Below are 18,447 nucleotides of genomic sequence, written 5' to 3'. Positions count from 1 at the left end.
CAGGAGTAAAGAAACACAGAGGGACCTAGGTGTGCAAGTCCACAAATGTTTGAAGGTGGCAACACAGGTGGAGAAGGTGGTGAAGAAGGCATATGGTATGCTAGCCTTTATAGGACGGGGTATAGAGTATAAAAGCTGGAGTCTGATGATGCAGCTGTATAGAACGCTGGTTAGGCCACATTTGGAGTACTGCGTCCAGTTCTGGTCGCCACACTACCAGAAGGATGTGGAGGCATTGGAGAGAGTGCAGAGAAGGTTTACCAGGATGTTGCCTGGTATGGAGGGTCTTAGCTATGAGGAGAGATTGGGTAGACTGGGGTTGTTCTCCTTGGAAAGACGGAGAATGAGGGGAGATCTAATAGCGGTATACAAGATTAGGAAGGGTATAGATAGGGTGAACAGTGGGAAGCTTTTTCCCAGGTCGGAGGTGACGATCACGAGGGGTCACGGGCTCAAGCTGAGAGGGGTGAAGTATAACTCAGACATCAGAGGGACATTTTTTACACAGAGGGTGGTGGGGGCCTGGAATGCGCTGCCAAGTAGGGTGGTGGAGGCAGGCACGCTGACATAGTTTAAGACTTACCTGGATAGTCACATGAGCAGCCTGGGAATGGAGGGATACAAACGATTGGTCCAGTTGGACCAATGAGCGGCACAGGCTTGAGGGGCCGAAGGGCCTGTTTCCTGTGCTGTACTGTTCTTTGTTCTTTATCTGGAGAGTGAACCGCCCCACGCACAATGAGAAAGGGCAAAATCACTCTGACATCTGTACTCTAAACTGACCCACGACACCAGGGTAGGGTAACGTCGCAGAAAATCTCAATAGTGAGGTGACCCACTCACCATGGGAAAGGGTTATTTCACACTCAAATATTGACAATGAACTGATCCACTTGCAATTGGGCAGGATAACATCACAATCACATCTGTATCCTGAATTGACCCCGTCACAATCACATCTGTATCCTGAATTGACCCCGTCACAATCACATCTGTATCCTGAATTGACCCACTCACACCAGGGCAGGGTAACATCACACACACACATCTGGAAAAGGAACAAACCCATTCACAATGGGGTAGAGTTACATCACCCTCAAAACTGGGCAATGACAGACCCACTCAAAATGGGACAGGATAACATCACACTCACATCTGGATAGTGAATGGACCCATTCTGAACATCCACTCACAAGGGAAAAGGAAAATCTAGGCAATGACCTGATCCATTTGAAATAGGACAGGATAACTTTACCCTCACATCTGGATAGTGAACAGACCCACTCACAACGGGACAGGATTACATCACAGTCAATTCTGGACAATGATTTGTTCCACGCAAAATGGGACAGGGTAATTTCACACTCACTTCTGGATAGTGAACTGACTCACTCACAACAGGGAAGGGTAATGACAAACTCACATCTGGAGAGTGAACCGACCCACGCACAATGAGAAAGGGCAAAATCACTCTGACATCTGTACTCTAAACTGACCCACGACACCAGGGTAGGGTAACGTCGCACAAAAATCTCAATAGTGAGGTGACCCACTCACCATGGGAAAGGGTTATTTCACACTCAAATATTGACAATGAACTGATCCATTTGCAATTGGGCAGGATAACATCACAATCACATCTGTATCCTGAATTGACCCCGTCACAATCACATCTGTATCCTGAATTGACCCCGTCACAATCACATCTGTATCCTGAATTGACCCACTCACACCAGGGCAGGGTAACATCACACACACACATCTGGAAAAGGAACAAACCCATTCACAATGGGGTAGAGTTACATCACCCTCAAAACTGGGCAATGACAGACCCACTCAAAATGGGACAGGATAACATCACACTCACATCTGGATAGTGAATGGACCCATTCTGAACATCCACTCACAAGGGAAAAGGAAAATCTAGGCAATGACCTGATCCATTTGAAATAGGACAGGATAACTTTACCCTCACATCTGGATAGTGAACAGACCCACTCACAACGGGACAGGATTACATCCCACACACTTTCAGATAGTGAACGGAACCACTCACGTCGACATTGGATAACATCACACTCAAATCATGAGAATGAACCAACCGACTCACAATGGGACAGCATAACATCACACTCACATCTGGATAGTGAATGGACCCATTCCAACCGAGACAGGGTAACATCTCACTCAATTCTAAACAGTGAATAGACCCACTCACACCAGGGCAGAGTAACGTCGCATGCACATCTGGACAGAGAAGTGACCCATTCACTATGGAAAAGGAGAACTTCACACTCAGACATGCACAAGGAACTGACCCACTCGCAATTGGGCTGGGTAACGTCTCACTCAATTCTCGACAGGGAATTTACCCACTAACAACGGGATGTCACACTCAAAACTGGATCGTGATCTGATTCACTCCCAGCAGGAAAGGGTAATGTTGCAATCACATCTGTACTCGAAACTGACCCACTCGTACTACGGCAGGGTAACATCGCACTCAAATCTGCACAGGGGACAAAGCCAATCACAATGGGTAGAGTGACGTCACGCTCAAAACAGGACAGAGTAACTTTACACACTAATCTGGACAGTGAAAGGACCCACTCATGACACAAGGTAACGTCACACTCAGTCGAGAGAATGAACCGACCCACTCACAATGAGACAGCACCAAATTGCACTGACATCTCGATTCTGAACTGACCAAGTCACACCAGGGTAGGGTAATGTCGCAATCACATCTGTATCCTTAACTGACCCACTCACACCAGGGCAGGGTATCATTGCACACACATCTGGACAGGGAACAAACCCAATCACAATAGGGTAGATTACGTCACACTCAAAACTGAGCAGTGACAGGCCCACTCAAAATCGGACAGGATAACATCACATTCACATCTGGATAGTGAATGGTCCCATTCAGAGGACAGCATAACCTCACACTCAATTCTAAACAGTGAACTGACCCACTCACACAAGGACAGGGTAACATCACATGCACATCTGGAGAGAGAAGTGACCACTCACCATGGCAAAGCGTAATTTCACACTCAAATATGGACAATAAATTGACCCACTCACAATTGGACTGGGAAACGTCACATTCAATTCTCGACAGGGAATTTACCCATTCACAAGGGAAAGGGAAACCTCACACTCTAATCGCAACAGTGACCTGATTCACTCGAAATGGGACAGGGTAGCTTTACACACACACCGAGATAGTGAACTGACCCATTCATAACAGGTAAGGGGAACGACACACTCACACCTTGAGAGTGAACCAACCCCTCACAATGAGACAGGGTAACATCACTCTGACACCTGTGCTCTGAACAGACCCACTCACACCAGGGCAGAGTAACGTTGCACACACATCTGGACAGAGAAGTGACCTACTCAACATGGGTAAGGGTACTTTCACTCTCAAATATGGACCAGGAACTGACCCACTCACAATTGGGTTGGGTAACGTCACACTCAATTCTCTGTAGGGAATTTACCCACTCTCAATGGTACAGGATAACACTCAACGTCACACCCAAATCACATGTCGCACTCAAATCTAGTTCGTGAACTGACTAACTCCCAACAGGGAAGGGTAACATCACATTCACATCTGGTCAGAGAAGTGACCCACTCACACCAGGGCAGGGTAACGTCACACACACATCTGGACAGGGGACAAACCCATTCACAAGGCATAGACTGAGGTCACACTCAAAACAGGACAGGGTAACTTTACACTCACGTCTGGATAGTGAAAGGGCCCACTCACTACACAGGGTAATGTCACACTCAATCTGGAGAATGAACCAACCCATTGACAACAAATGGGACAGGATAACATCACAGTCACATCTGAATAGTGAATGGACCCTTTCACAACAAGACAGGGTAACGTCACACTCAATTTTATACAGTGCTCAGACGCACCCACACCAGGGTAGGGTAACATCACATGCACATCTGGACAGAGAAGCGACCCACTCGCCATGGTAAAGAGTAATTTCACACTCAAATATGGACAAGGAACTAATGCACTCACAATTGGTTTGGGTAACGTCACACTCAATTCTCCACTGCGAATTTACCCACTCACGAGGGAAAAGGAAACATCATAACCAAATCTGGACAGTGACCTGATCCATTTGAAATAGGACGTGGTAACTTTACAGTCACATCTGGATAGTGAACGGACCCTCTCACAATGGGACAGGATTACATCACAGTCAATTCTGGACAATGATTTGTTCCACGCAAAATGGGACAGGGTAATTTCACACTCACTTCTGGATAGTGAACTGACTCACTCACAACAGGGAAGGGTAATGACAAACTCACATCTGGAGAGTGAACCGACCCACGCACAATGAGAAAGGGCAAAATCACTCTGACATCTGTACTCTAAACTGACCCACGACACCAGGGTAGGGTAACGTCGCACAAAAATCTCAATAGTGAGGTGACCCACTCACCATGGGAAAGGGTTATTTCACACTCAAATATTGACAATGAACTGATCCATTTGCAATTGGGCAGGATAACATCACAATCACATCTGTATCCTGAATTGACCCCGTCACAATCACATCTGTATCCTGAATTGACCCCGTCACAATCACATCTGTATCCTGAATTGACCCACTCACACCAGGGCAAGGTAACATCACACACACACATCTGGAAAAGGAACAAACCCATTCACAATGGGGTAGAGTTACATCACCCTCAAAACTGGGCAATGACAGACCCACTCAAAATGGGACAGGATAACATCACACTCACATCTGGATAGTGAATGGACCCATTCTGAACATCCACTCACAAGGGAAAAGGAAAATCTAGGCAATGACCTGATCCATTTGAAATAGGACAGGATAACTTTACCCTCACATCTGGATAGTGAACAGACCCACTCACAACGGGACAGGATTACATCCCACACACTTTCAGATAGTGAACGGAACCACTCACGTCGACATTGGATAACATCACACTCAAATCATGAGAATGAACCAACCGACTCACAATGGGACAGCATAACATCACACTCACATCTGGATAGTGAATGGACCCATTCCAACCGAGACAGGGTAACATCTCACTCAATTCTAAACAGTGAATAGACCCACTCACACCAGGGCAGAGTAACGTCGCATGCACATCTGGACAGAGAAGTGACCCATTCACTATGGAAAAGGAGAACTTAACACTCAGACATGCACAAGGAACTGACCCACTCGCAATTGGGCTGGGTAACGTCTCACTCAATTCTCGACAGGGAATTTACCCACTAACAGCGGGATGTCACACTCAAAACTGGATCGTGATCTGATTCACTCCCAGCAGGAAAGGGTAATGTTGCAATCACATCTGTACTCGAAACTGACCCACTCGTACTACGGCAGGGTAACATCGCACTCAAATCTGCACAGGGGACAAAGCCAATCACAATGGGTAGAGTGACGTCACGCTCAAAACAGGACAGAGTAACTTTACACACAAATCTAGACCGTGTAAGGACCCACTCATGACACAAGGTAACGTCACACTCAGTTGAGAGAATGAACCGACCCACTCACAATGAGACAGCACCAAATCGCACTGACATCTCGACTCTGAACTGACCAAGTCACACCAGGGCAGGGTAATGTCACAATCACATCTGTATCCTTAACTGACCCACTCACACCAGGGCAGGGTATCATTGCACACACATCTGGACAGGGAACAAACCGATCACAATGGAGTAGATTACGTCACACTCAAAACTGAGCAGTGACAGGCCCACTCAAAATCGGACAGGATAACATCACATTCACATCTGGATAGTGAATGGTCCCATTCAGAGGACAGCATAACCTCACACTCAATTCTAAACAGTGAACTGACCCACTCACACAAGGACAGGGTAACATCACATGCACATCTGGAGAGAGAAGTGACCACTCACCATGGCAAAGCGTAATTTCACACTCAAATGTGGACAATAAATTGACCCACTCACAATTGGACTGGGAAACGTCACATTCAATTCTCGACAGGGAATTTACCCATTCACAAGGGAAAGGGAAACCTCACACTCTAATCGCAACAGTGACCTGATTCACTCGCAATGGGACAGGGTAACTTTACACATACACCTAGATAGTGAATTGACCCATTCATAACAGGTAAGGGGAACGACACACTCACACCTTGAGAGTGAACCAACCCACTCACAATGAGACAGGGTAACACCACTCTGACATCTGTGCTCTGAACAGACCCACTCACACCAGGGCAGAGTAACGTTGCACACACATCTGGACAGAGAAGTGACCCACTCAACATGGGCAAGGGTATTTTCACTCTCAAATATGGACAAGGAACTGACCCACTCACAATTGGGTTGGGTAACGTCACACTCAATTCTCTGTAGGGAATTTACCCACTCACAACGGGATGTGGTAATGTCACTCAAATCTTGATGTGGAGATGCCGGCGTTGGACTGGGGTAAACACAGTACTCACCTGAAGAAGAGGCTTGGAGCTCCGAAAGCTTGTGTGGCTTTTGCTACCAAATAAACCTGTCGGATTTTAACCTGGTGTTGTTAAACTTCTTACACTCAAATCTGGACAGTGAACTGACTCACTCCCAACAGGAATGGGTAACATCGCACTCAAATCTTGACAGGGGACACCCATTGATAATGGACTAGAGTTACATCACAGTCAAACCTGGACAGTGACCTGATACACTCCAAACAGGAGAGGGCAACTTTACACTGACATCTGGTTAGTGAATGGACCCACTCACATCGGGACAGGGTAACACCACACTCAAATCTGGGAAGTGATCAGACCCATTCAGAATGGGACAGGGTAACGTCACACTCACAACTTTACTGACCCACTCACACCAGTGCAGGGCCACATCACACATACATCTGGATACCGAAATGACCCACTCGCCATGGGAAAGGGTAATTTCACTCTCAAATATGGACAATGAGCTGACCCACTCGCAATTGAGCTGGGTAACGTCACACTCAATTCTCCACAGAGAATTTACCCACTCACAACGGGACAGGAGAACTTCACATTCAAATCCGGACAGTGACCTGATCTACTTGAAACAGGAGGGTAACTGTACACTGACATCTGGATCGTGACCCACTCACAACGAGGCAGGGTAACACCACACTCAAATCTAAGCAGTGAACGGACCCACTCACAATGGGACAAGGGAACGTTGCGCTCACAATGGGACACCGTAACACCACACTCAAATCATGACAGGGAACAAACCCATTCACAACAGGGTAGAGTTACAGCACACTTAAAACTGGACAGTGACCTGCTCCACTCAAAACAGGACTGGGTATCCTTACACTCACATCTGGAAACGTGACAGTGACAGACCCACTCACAATGGGACTGGGTAACAACATCACACTCAAATCTGGGCAGTGATCAGATCCACTCACACCAGGGCAGGGTAATTTTGCACACACATATGGATAATGAAGTGACCGGCTCACCATGGGAAAGGATAATTTCACACTTAAATATGGACCAGGAACTGACCCACTCACAATTGGGTTGGGTAACGTCACACTCAATTCTCTGTAGGGAATTTACCCACTCTCAACGGGACAGGATAACACTCAATGTCACACCCAAATCACATGTCACACTCAAATCTAGTTCGTGAACTGACTAACTCCCAACAGGGAAGGGTAACATCACATTCCCATCTGGTCAGAGAAGTGACCCACTCACACCAGGGCAGGGGAACGTCACACACACATCTGGACAGGGGACAAACCCACTCACAAGGCATAGACTGAGGTCACACTCAAAACAGGACAGGGTAACTTTACACTCACATCTGGATAGTGAAAGGGCCCACTCACTACACAGGGTAATGTCACACTCAATCTGGAGAATGAACCAACCCATTGACAACAAATGGGACAGGATAACATCACACTCACATCTGAATAGTGAATGGACCCATTCACAACAAGACAGGGTAACGTCACACTCAATTTTAAACAGTGCTCAGACGCACCCACACCAGGGTAGGGTAACATCACATGCACATCTGGACAGAGAAGCGACCCACTCGCCATGGTAAAGAGTAATTTCACACTCAAATATGGACAAGGAACTAATGCACTCACAATTGGTTTGGGTAACGTCACACTCAATTCTCCACTGCGAATTTACCCACTCACGAGGGAAAAGGAAACATCATAACCAAATCTGGACAGTGACCTGATCCATTTGAAATAGGACGTGGTAACTTTACAGTCACATCTGGATAGTGAACGGACCCTCTCACAATGGGACAGGATTACATCACAGTCAATTTTGGACAATGATTTGTTCCACGCAAAATGGGACAGGGTAATTTCACACTCACTTCTGGATAGTGAACTGACTCACTCACAACAGGGAAGGGTAATGACAAACTCACATCTGGAGAGTGAACCGACCCACGCACAATGAGAAAGGGCAAAATCACTCTGACATCTGTACTCTAAAGTGACCCACGACACCAGGGTAGGGTAACGTCGCACAAAAATCTCAATAGTGAGGTGACCCACTCACCATGGGAAAGGGTTATTTCACACTCAAATATTGACAATGAACTGATCCACTCGCAATTGGGCAGGATAACTTCACAATCACATCTGTATCCTGAATTGACCCTGTCAGAATCACATCTGTATCCTGAACTGACCCACTCACATCAGGGCAGGGTAACGTCACACACACACATCTGGAAAAGGAACAAACCCATTCACAATGGGGTAGAGTCACATCACACTCAAAACTGGGCAATGACAGACCCACTCAAAATGGGACAGGATAACATCTCACTCACATCTGGACAGTGAATGGACCCATTCAGAACATCCACTCACAAGGGAAAAGGAAAATCGAGGCAATGACCTGATCCATTTGAAATAGGACAGGGTAACTTTTCCCTCACATCTGGATAGTGAACAGACCCACTCACAACGGGACAGGATTACATCCCACACACTTTCAGATAGTGAACGGAACCACTCACGTCGACATTGGATAACATCACACTCAAATCATGAGAATGAACCAACCGACTCACAATGGGACAGCATAACATCACACTCACATCTGGACAGTGAATGGATCCATGCCTAACAAGACAGGGTAACATCTCACTCAATTCTAAACAGTGAATAGACCCACTCACACCAGGGCAGAGTAACGTCGCATGCACATCTGGACCGAGAAGTGACCCATTCACTATGGAAAAGGAGAACTTCACACTCAGACATGCACAAGGAACTGACCCACTCGCAATTGGGCTGGGTAACGTCTCACTCAATTCTCGACAGGGAATTTACCCACTAACAACGGGATGTCACACTCAAATCTGGATCGTGATCTGATTCACTCCCAGCAGGAAAGGGTAATGTTGCAATCACATCTGTACTCGAAACTGACCCACTCGTACTACGGCAGGGTAACATCACACTCAAATCTGCACAGGGGACAAAGCCAATCACAATGGGTAGAGTGACGTCACGCTCAAAACAGGACAGAGTAACTTTACACACTAATCTAGACAGTGAAAGGACCCACTCATGACACAAGGTAACGTCACACTCAGTCGAGAGAATGAACCGACCCACTCACAATGAGACAGCACCAAATCGCACTGACATCTCGACTCTGAACTGACCAAGTCACACCAGGGCAGGGTAATGTCACAATCACATCTGTATCCTTAACTGACCCACTCACACCAGGGCAGGGTATCATTGCACACACATCTGGACAGGGAACAAACCCAATCACAATAGGGTAGATTACGTCACACTCAAAACTGAGCAGTGACAGGCCCACTCAAAATCGGACAGGATAACATCACATTCACATCTGGATAGTGAATGGTCCCATTCAGAGGACAGCATAACCTCACACTCAATTCTAAACAGTGAACTGACCCACTCACACAAGGACAGGGTAACATCACATGCACATCTGGAGAGAGAAGTGACCACTCACCATGGCAAAGCGTAATTTCACACTCAAATATGGACAATAAATTGACCCACTCACAATTGGACTGGGTAACGTCACATTGAATTCTCGACAGGGAATTTACCCATTCACAAGGGAAAGGGAAACCTCACACTCTAATCGCAACAGTGACCTGATTCACTCGCAATGGGACAGGGTAACTTTACACATACACCTAGATAGTGAATTGACCCATTCATAACAGGTAAGGGGAACGACACACTCACACCTTGAGAGTGAACCGACCCACTCACAATGAGACAGGGTAACATCACTCTGACATCTGTGCTCTGAACAGACCGACTCACACCAGGGCAGAGTAACGTTGCACACACATCTGGACAGAGAACTGACCCACTGAACATGGGTAAGGGTACTTTCACTCTCAAATATGGGCCAGGAACTGACCCAATCACAATTGGGTTGGGTAACGTCACACTCAATTCTCTACAGGGAATTTACCCACTCACAATGGCATGTGGTAATGTCACACTCAAATCTTGATGTGGAGATGCCGGCGTTGGACTGGGGTAAACACAGTACTCACCTGAAGAAGGGGCTTGGAGCTCCGAAAGCCTGTGTGGCTTTTGCTACCAAATAAACCTGTTGGACTTTAACCTGGTGTTGTTAAACTTCTTACACTCAAATCTGGACAGTGAACTGAATCACTCCCAACAGGAATGGGTAACATCGCACTCAAATCTTGACAGGGAACACCCATTGATAACGGACTAGAGTTACATCACAGTCAAACCTGGACAGTGACCTGATACACTCCAAACAGGAGAGGGCAACTTTACACTCACATCTGGATAGTGAATGGACCCACTCACGTCGAGACAGGGTAACACCACACTCAAATCTGGGAAGTGATCAGAGCCATACAGAATGGGACAGGGTAACGCCATACTCACAACTTTACTGATCCACTCACACCAGGGCAGGGCCACATCACACATACATCTGGATACCGAAATGACCCACTCACCATGGGAAAGGGTAATTTCACTCTCAAATATGGACAATGAACTGACCCACTCGCAATTGAGCTGGGTAACGTCACACTCAATTCTCCACAGAGAATTTACCCACTCACAATGGGACAGGAGAACTTCACATTCAAATCCGGACAGTGACCTGATCCACTTGAAACAGGAGGGTAACTGTACACTGACATCTGGATAGTGACCCACTCACAACGAGGCAGGGTAACACCACACTCAAATCGAAGCAGTGAACGGACCCACTCACAATTGGACAAGGGAACGTTGCGCTCACAATGGGACAGCGTAACACCACACTCAAATCATGACAGGGAACAAACCCATTCACAACAGGGTAGAGTTTCATCACACTTAAAACTGGACAGTGACCTGTTCCACTCAAAACAGGACTGGGTATCCTTACACTCACATTTGGAAACGGGACAGTGACAGACCCACTCACAATGGGACTCGGTATCCTTACACTCACGTCTAGAAACGAGACAGTGTCAGACCCACTCACAATGGGACTGGGTAAGAACATCACACTCAAATCTGGGCAGTGATCAGATCTATTCAATGGAAAGGATAAAGTCACAATCGCAACTTTACTCTGAACTGACCCCTCGCACCAGGGCAGGGTAATGTCACATACACATATGGACAGGGAACAAACCCACTTGCAACGGGGTAGAGTGACGTCACACTCAAATTTGGACAGTGACATGATCCACTCTCAATGGAACAGGGTAAATTTACACTCACATCTGGACAGTGAACGAAACTACTCATGGCACAGGCTAATGTCACACTCAGCATGGAGAATGAACTGACCCTCTCACATCGGGACAGGGTAACTATACACATATCTGGACAGTGATCAGGTCCATTCACATTGAGCCAGACTAACGTCACAACCACATCTGTACTCTGAATAGACCCACTCACACCAGCGCTGGGTAACATCACACACACACCTTGACAGGGGACACCCACTGTGAATGGAGCAGAGTTACATCACACTCAAAACTGAACAGTGATTTGATGCACTCAGGATAGGACATGGTAACTTTACGCTCACATGTGAGTGGATTAGGTCACTGTCCAGTTTTGAGTGTGATGTAACTCTATGCCGTTGTGAATGGCTTTGCTCTCTGTCCAGATGTACGTGTGACATTTCCCTGCCCTGGAGCATCTGGGTAAGTTGAGAGTTCAAATGTGATTTTAACGTTACCCTGTCCCTTTGTGAGTGATTTCGCTCACTGTATATATTTGAGTGTGAAATTATCCTTTCCCGTGCTGAGTGGGTCATTTCTCTGTCTAAACCTGAGTGCCACGTTACCCAGCGCTGGTGTGAGTGGGTCAGTCCAGATGTGATTGTGATGTTACCCCGACCTGTTCTGAATGGAATTGATCGCGATCCAGATTTGAGTGTGACATTACACTGTCCCTTTTGAATGTAATTTTGTTCACTGTCTAGATTTGACTGTGACAATTCCCTGTCCCACTGTGACTGGGTCAGTTCACTATCCAGATGTGAGCGTAAAGTTACCCTGTCCTATCCTGAGTGCATCAAATCACTGTCCAGATTTGAGTGTGATGTAACTCGGCTCCATTCACAATGGGTGTCCCCTGTCAAGGTGTGTGCGTGATGTTTCCCAACCCGGGTGTGAATGGGTCTATTCAGAGTACAGATGCGATTGTGACAATGAACCCATTTGCACTTGGGTTGCGTAACATCACGCTCAATTCTCCACAGGGAATTTACCCACTCACAAGGGAAAGGGAAAATCTGGACAATGATCTGATCCACTCGAAATCGGACAGGGTAACTTTACCCTCACATCTGGATAGTGAACAGACCCATTCACAACTGGACAGGATAAAATCACACTCAATTCTGGACAACGAGTTGTTCCATGCAAAACGGGGCAGGATAGGTTTACACACAAATCTGTACTCTAAACTGACCCACTCACACCAGGGCAGCGTAATGTCACACTCAAATCTGGACAGGGGACAAACCCATTCACAACTGGGTGGAATGATGTCACACTCAAAATTGGGCAGTGACCTGACTGGGCAGTGACCACTCAAAACGGGACAGGGTAACTTTTCACCCACATCTGGATAGTGAATGGACCCACTCATGACACAGGGTAATGTCACATTCAGTCTAGAAAATGAACCAATCCACTCACAATGAGACATGGTAACATGACACTGACATCTATACTCTGAATTGTCCTACTCACGCCAGGTCAAGGTAACATTGCACACACATCTGGATAGTGAGGTGATCCACTAACCATCGAAAAGGGTAATTGTATTCTCAAATATGGCCAATGAACTGACCCACTTGCAATTGGGCTGGGAAACATCATACTCAATTCCCTACAGGGAATTTACCCACACACAACAGGACAGGGTAATGAGACACTCAATTCTTAACAATGAACAGACCCACTCACACCAGGTCTGGTGAATGGACAGAGAGGTGACCCATTCACCATGGGAAAGGGTAATTTCACACTCAGATATGAACAAGGAACTGACCCACTCGCAATTGTGTTGGGTAATGTCACACTCAATTCTCGACAGGAAATTCACCTACTCACAAGAAAAAGGGGAACATCACACTCAAATCTGGACAGTGACCTGATCCACTCAAAAATGGACAGGTTAACTTTACACTCACATCTGGAACATGAAAAAAGCCACTCACAATGGGTCAGGATAACATCACACTTAATTCTGGGCAATTATTTCTTCCATGTGAAACAGGACAGGATAATTTTACAGACACAACTGAATTGTGAAATGACTCACTCACAACAGGACAGGGTAACTTTACCTGGATAGTGAAAGGACCCACTCATGACACAGGGTAAAGTCACACTCAGCCTAGAGAATAAGCCGACCCACTCACAATAAGATAGGGTAACATCACACTGACATCTGTGCTCCGAACTGACCCACACACACCAGGACAGGGTAATGTCACATGCACACCTGGACAGAGTAGTGGCCCACTCATGACGGGAAAGGGTACTTTCACACTCAGATATGGACAAGGAACTGACCCATTCACAGTTGGATTGAGTGAGGTCACACTCAATTCTCAACAGGAAATTCACCCACTCATAATGAGCCAGGGTAACGTCACACTCAAATCTGGACAGAAAACAAACCTATTCACAACAGGATAGAGTTATGTCACACTCAAAACTAGGTAATGACTTGATCAACTCAAACGGGACAGGATAACATCCCACATACTTCTAGATAGTGAATTGACCCCTGACATAGAAAATGGATAATATCACACTCAAAGCATGAGAATGAACTGACCCACTCGCAATTGGGATGGGGAACGTCACACTCAATTCTCTACAGGGAATTTACCCACTCACACCAGAGCAGAGTAATGTCGCACTCAAATCTAGTCAGGAAACAAACCCATTCACAACAGGTTAGAGTCACGTCACACTCAAAACTGGACAGTGACCGATCCACTCAAAACTGGACAGGGTAACGCCACACTCACATCTGGATAGTGAACTGATGCACTCACAGCAGGGCAAGGTAACATCGCAGGCAAATCTTGACAGGGAACAAACCCATTCACATTGGGTCATTCACATCGGTCTGTCACATAGGCAGTGACAGACCCACTCGCTGGACAGGTAACTGCAAGGTAACATCGCAGTCAATTCTGGACAGTGATTTGTTCCACACAAAACAGGCAGGGTAATTTTACACACACATCTGGATAACAAATGGATCCACTCACACAGCAGGGTAATGTCACACTCAAATCTTCACAGGGAACAAACTCATTCACAATGGGGTACAGTTAGGTCACACTCAAAACTGGGAAGTGGCCTGAACCACTCAAAATAGGACAGGGCAACGCCACACTCACATCTGGATAGTGAACTGACCCATTCACAACACGGGTAATGTCACACGCAGCATGAAAAATGTACTGACCTTCTCACATTATGACAGAGTAACATCACACTCAGACCTGGGAAGTGATCAGATCCATTCACAATGGGACAAGGTACCGTCACAGTCATAACTTTACTCTGAACTGACCCACTCACACCAGGGCAAGGTAACATCATGTGCACATCTGGATAGTGGTAGTGGCCCCACCCACCATGGGAGAGGATAATTTTACACTCAAATATGGACAATGAACTGACCCACTCGCAATTAGGCTGGATAATGTCGCACACAATTCTCTACAGGGAATTTACCCACTCACAATGGGGCAGTGTAATGTCACATCTGCATTCTGAACAGACTCACTCACACCAGGGCAGGATAATGTCACACGCACGCCTGGACAGGGAATAAACCCATTCACAATGGAGTACTGTTACATCACACTCAAAACCGGGCAGTGACCTGAACTACTCAAAACATGACAAGGTAACTTTACACACATCTGGATAGTGAACCAACCCACTCACAACAGGAAAGTGTAATGTCATGCTCAAATCTGGATGGTGCCATGATTCATTCAAAACTGGAGAGGGTAACTTTGCACTCATATCTGGCCAGTGAATACATCCACTCAGAATGACACTGGGTAACATCACACTCAAATCTGTAAAAATCAGCAGAATAAGGTAATGTCACAATCACATCTGTACTCTGAACTGACCCACTCTCACCAATGCAAGGGTATTGTCTCACACACACACACACATCTGGATAGGGGACAACCCACTCACAATGCGGTAGAGCTATGTCACACTCAAAACTGGGCAGTGACCTGAACCACTCAAAATGGGACAGGGTAACTTTACACTCACATCTGGACAGTGAATTGACCCATTCGCAGGGTAAGGTCACATTCAAATTTGGGAAGTGATCAGATCCATTCAGAATGAGGTGGCGTAATGTTACAGTCACAACTGGGCTTTGAACTGACCCACTCACACAAGGGCAGGATAACGTCGCACACACATCTGGACAGAGAAGTGACCCACTCACCAAGGGAAAAGATCATTTCACCCTCAAATATGGACAGTGAACTGACCCACTCACAATTGGGCTGGGTAGTGTCACACTCAATTCTCTATAGGGAATTTACCCACTCACAACAGGACAGGGTAATGTTACACTCAAATCTGGACAGTGAATGGACCCACTTACAACGACACAAGAAAACATCACACTCAAATCTGTACTCTGAACTGACCCACTCTCACCAGGGCAGGGTAAATTCTCACTCAAATCATGACAAGGAACAAACCCATTCACAACGGGGTAGAGTACATCACACTCAAAACTGGGCAATGACCGATGATTGGTGACTCCCAAGATGTATGGGTTCGGTTGATTGGCCATGCTAAATTGGACCTAGTGTCAGGGGGATTAGCAGGGTAAAGATGTGGGGTTATGGAAATAGAACCTGCATGGGATTGTGGTCAGTACAGACTTGATGGGCCAAATGGCCTCCTTCTGCATTGTAGAGATTCTATGACCTCAACCACTCAAAACAGAACTGGGTAACATAACACTCAAATCTGGACAGTGACTTGCTCCACTCAAAATGGGTCAGGATAATTTTACACTCACATCTGGATGGTGAAGTGAATTATTCACACCAGGGCAGGGTAGCATTGCACATACATCTGGACATGGGACAAACCATTTCATAATGGGATAGAGTTACATCACACTCAAACTGGGCAGTGAGCCGATCCACTCAAAACAGGACAGCGTCACTACACATGTTTGGATAGTGAACGGACTCACTCATAATGACGCAGGGTAATGTCACACTCAAATCTAGACATGGAACTGACCCTCTCAAGTCGGGACAGGGTAACATCACACACAAATATGGAAAGTGATCAGATCCATTCACAATGGGACTGGGCAACTTCACAATCAAAACTTTACTCTGAACTGACCCATTCACACCAGGACAGGGGACATCGCGCACACATCTGGAAAGAGAAGTGGCCCACTCACCATGGGAAAGGGTAATTTCAAACTCAAATATTGACAAGGAACTGACCCACTCGCAATTGGGCTGGGTAACATCACACTCAATTCCCAACCCAATCACAATGGGATGTGCTAATGTCACACTCAAATCTGGACAGTGACCCAATCCACTCAAAACAGAAGGGTAACTGTATACTGACACCTGTATAGTGACCCCTTCACAATGACACTGGGTAATGCCACACTCAAATCTAAGCAGTGAACAGATCTACAGACTCATACCAGGACAGGGTAACATCGCACACACATCTGGACAGGGAACAAATCCATTCACAATGGGGTAGATTACGTCACTCAAAACTGGGCAATGACAGAATCACTCACAACGGGTCAGGATAACATCACACTCATATCTGTAGAGTGAATGGACCCATTCACAAGACAGGATAACGTCGCACTCAATTCAATTCTAAACAGTGAACAGACCCACTCACACCAGGACAGGGTAATGTTGCACGCTAATCTGAACAGAGAAGTGATCCACACACCATGCGATAGGGTAATTTCACACTCAGATATGGACAATGAACTGACCCACTCGAAATTGGGCTGGGTAACATCACACTCACAACTCTACAGGGAATTTATCCACTCACAACGGGATGTGGCAATGTCACACTCAAATTTGGATAGTGAACTGACCCACCCCCAACAGGAAAGGGTAGCGACACACTCAGATCTGGTCAGTGAACTGCTCCACTCACAACGGGACAGCAAAACAACTCACGCACAGATGGACAAGGAACAAACCTATTCACCACGGGGTAGAGTTATGTCACACTCCAATATGGGCAGTGACTTGAAACTCTGAAAACAGGGCAGGGTTACCTCACACTCAGTTTTGGACAGCAATTGTTCCACACAAAATTGGACAGGGTAACATTGCACTCACATCTGGATAGCGAATGGACCCACTCACAATGGGATAGGGTAACTTCACAATCACAAATGTATCTGAACAGACCCATTCACACCAGGGCAGGGTAATGTTGTACGCACATCTGGACAGAGAAGTGACCCACTCCCATGGGGAAAGGTTAATTTCACACTCAAATAGGGACAATGAACTGACCCACTCGCAATTGGACCGGGTAACATCACACTCACAACTCGACAGGGAATTTACCCACTTGCCTCATCCACTCGAAATAGGACAGGGTAAATTTACAGTCATATCTGGATAGTGAACAGACCCACTCACTATGGGACTGGATTACATCACACTCAATTCTGGACAATCATTTGTTCCACGCAAAATGGAACAGGGTAATTTTACACACAGATCTGGCCAGTGATCTGACTCACTCACTACAGGTAAGGCATGCCACATCTGGATAGTGACGTGACCTACTCACCGTGGGAA

The sequence above is a fragment of the Mustelus asterias genome, chromosome 16, assembly GCF_964213995.1.
Source record: "Mustelus asterias chromosome 16, sMusAst1.hap1.1, whole genome shotgun sequence".
Taxonomy (NCBI): Eukaryota; Metazoa; Chordata; class Chondrichthyes; order Carcharhiniformes; family Triakidae; genus Mustelus; species Mustelus asterias.
Note: the sequence above shows the minus strand (reverse complement) of the source record.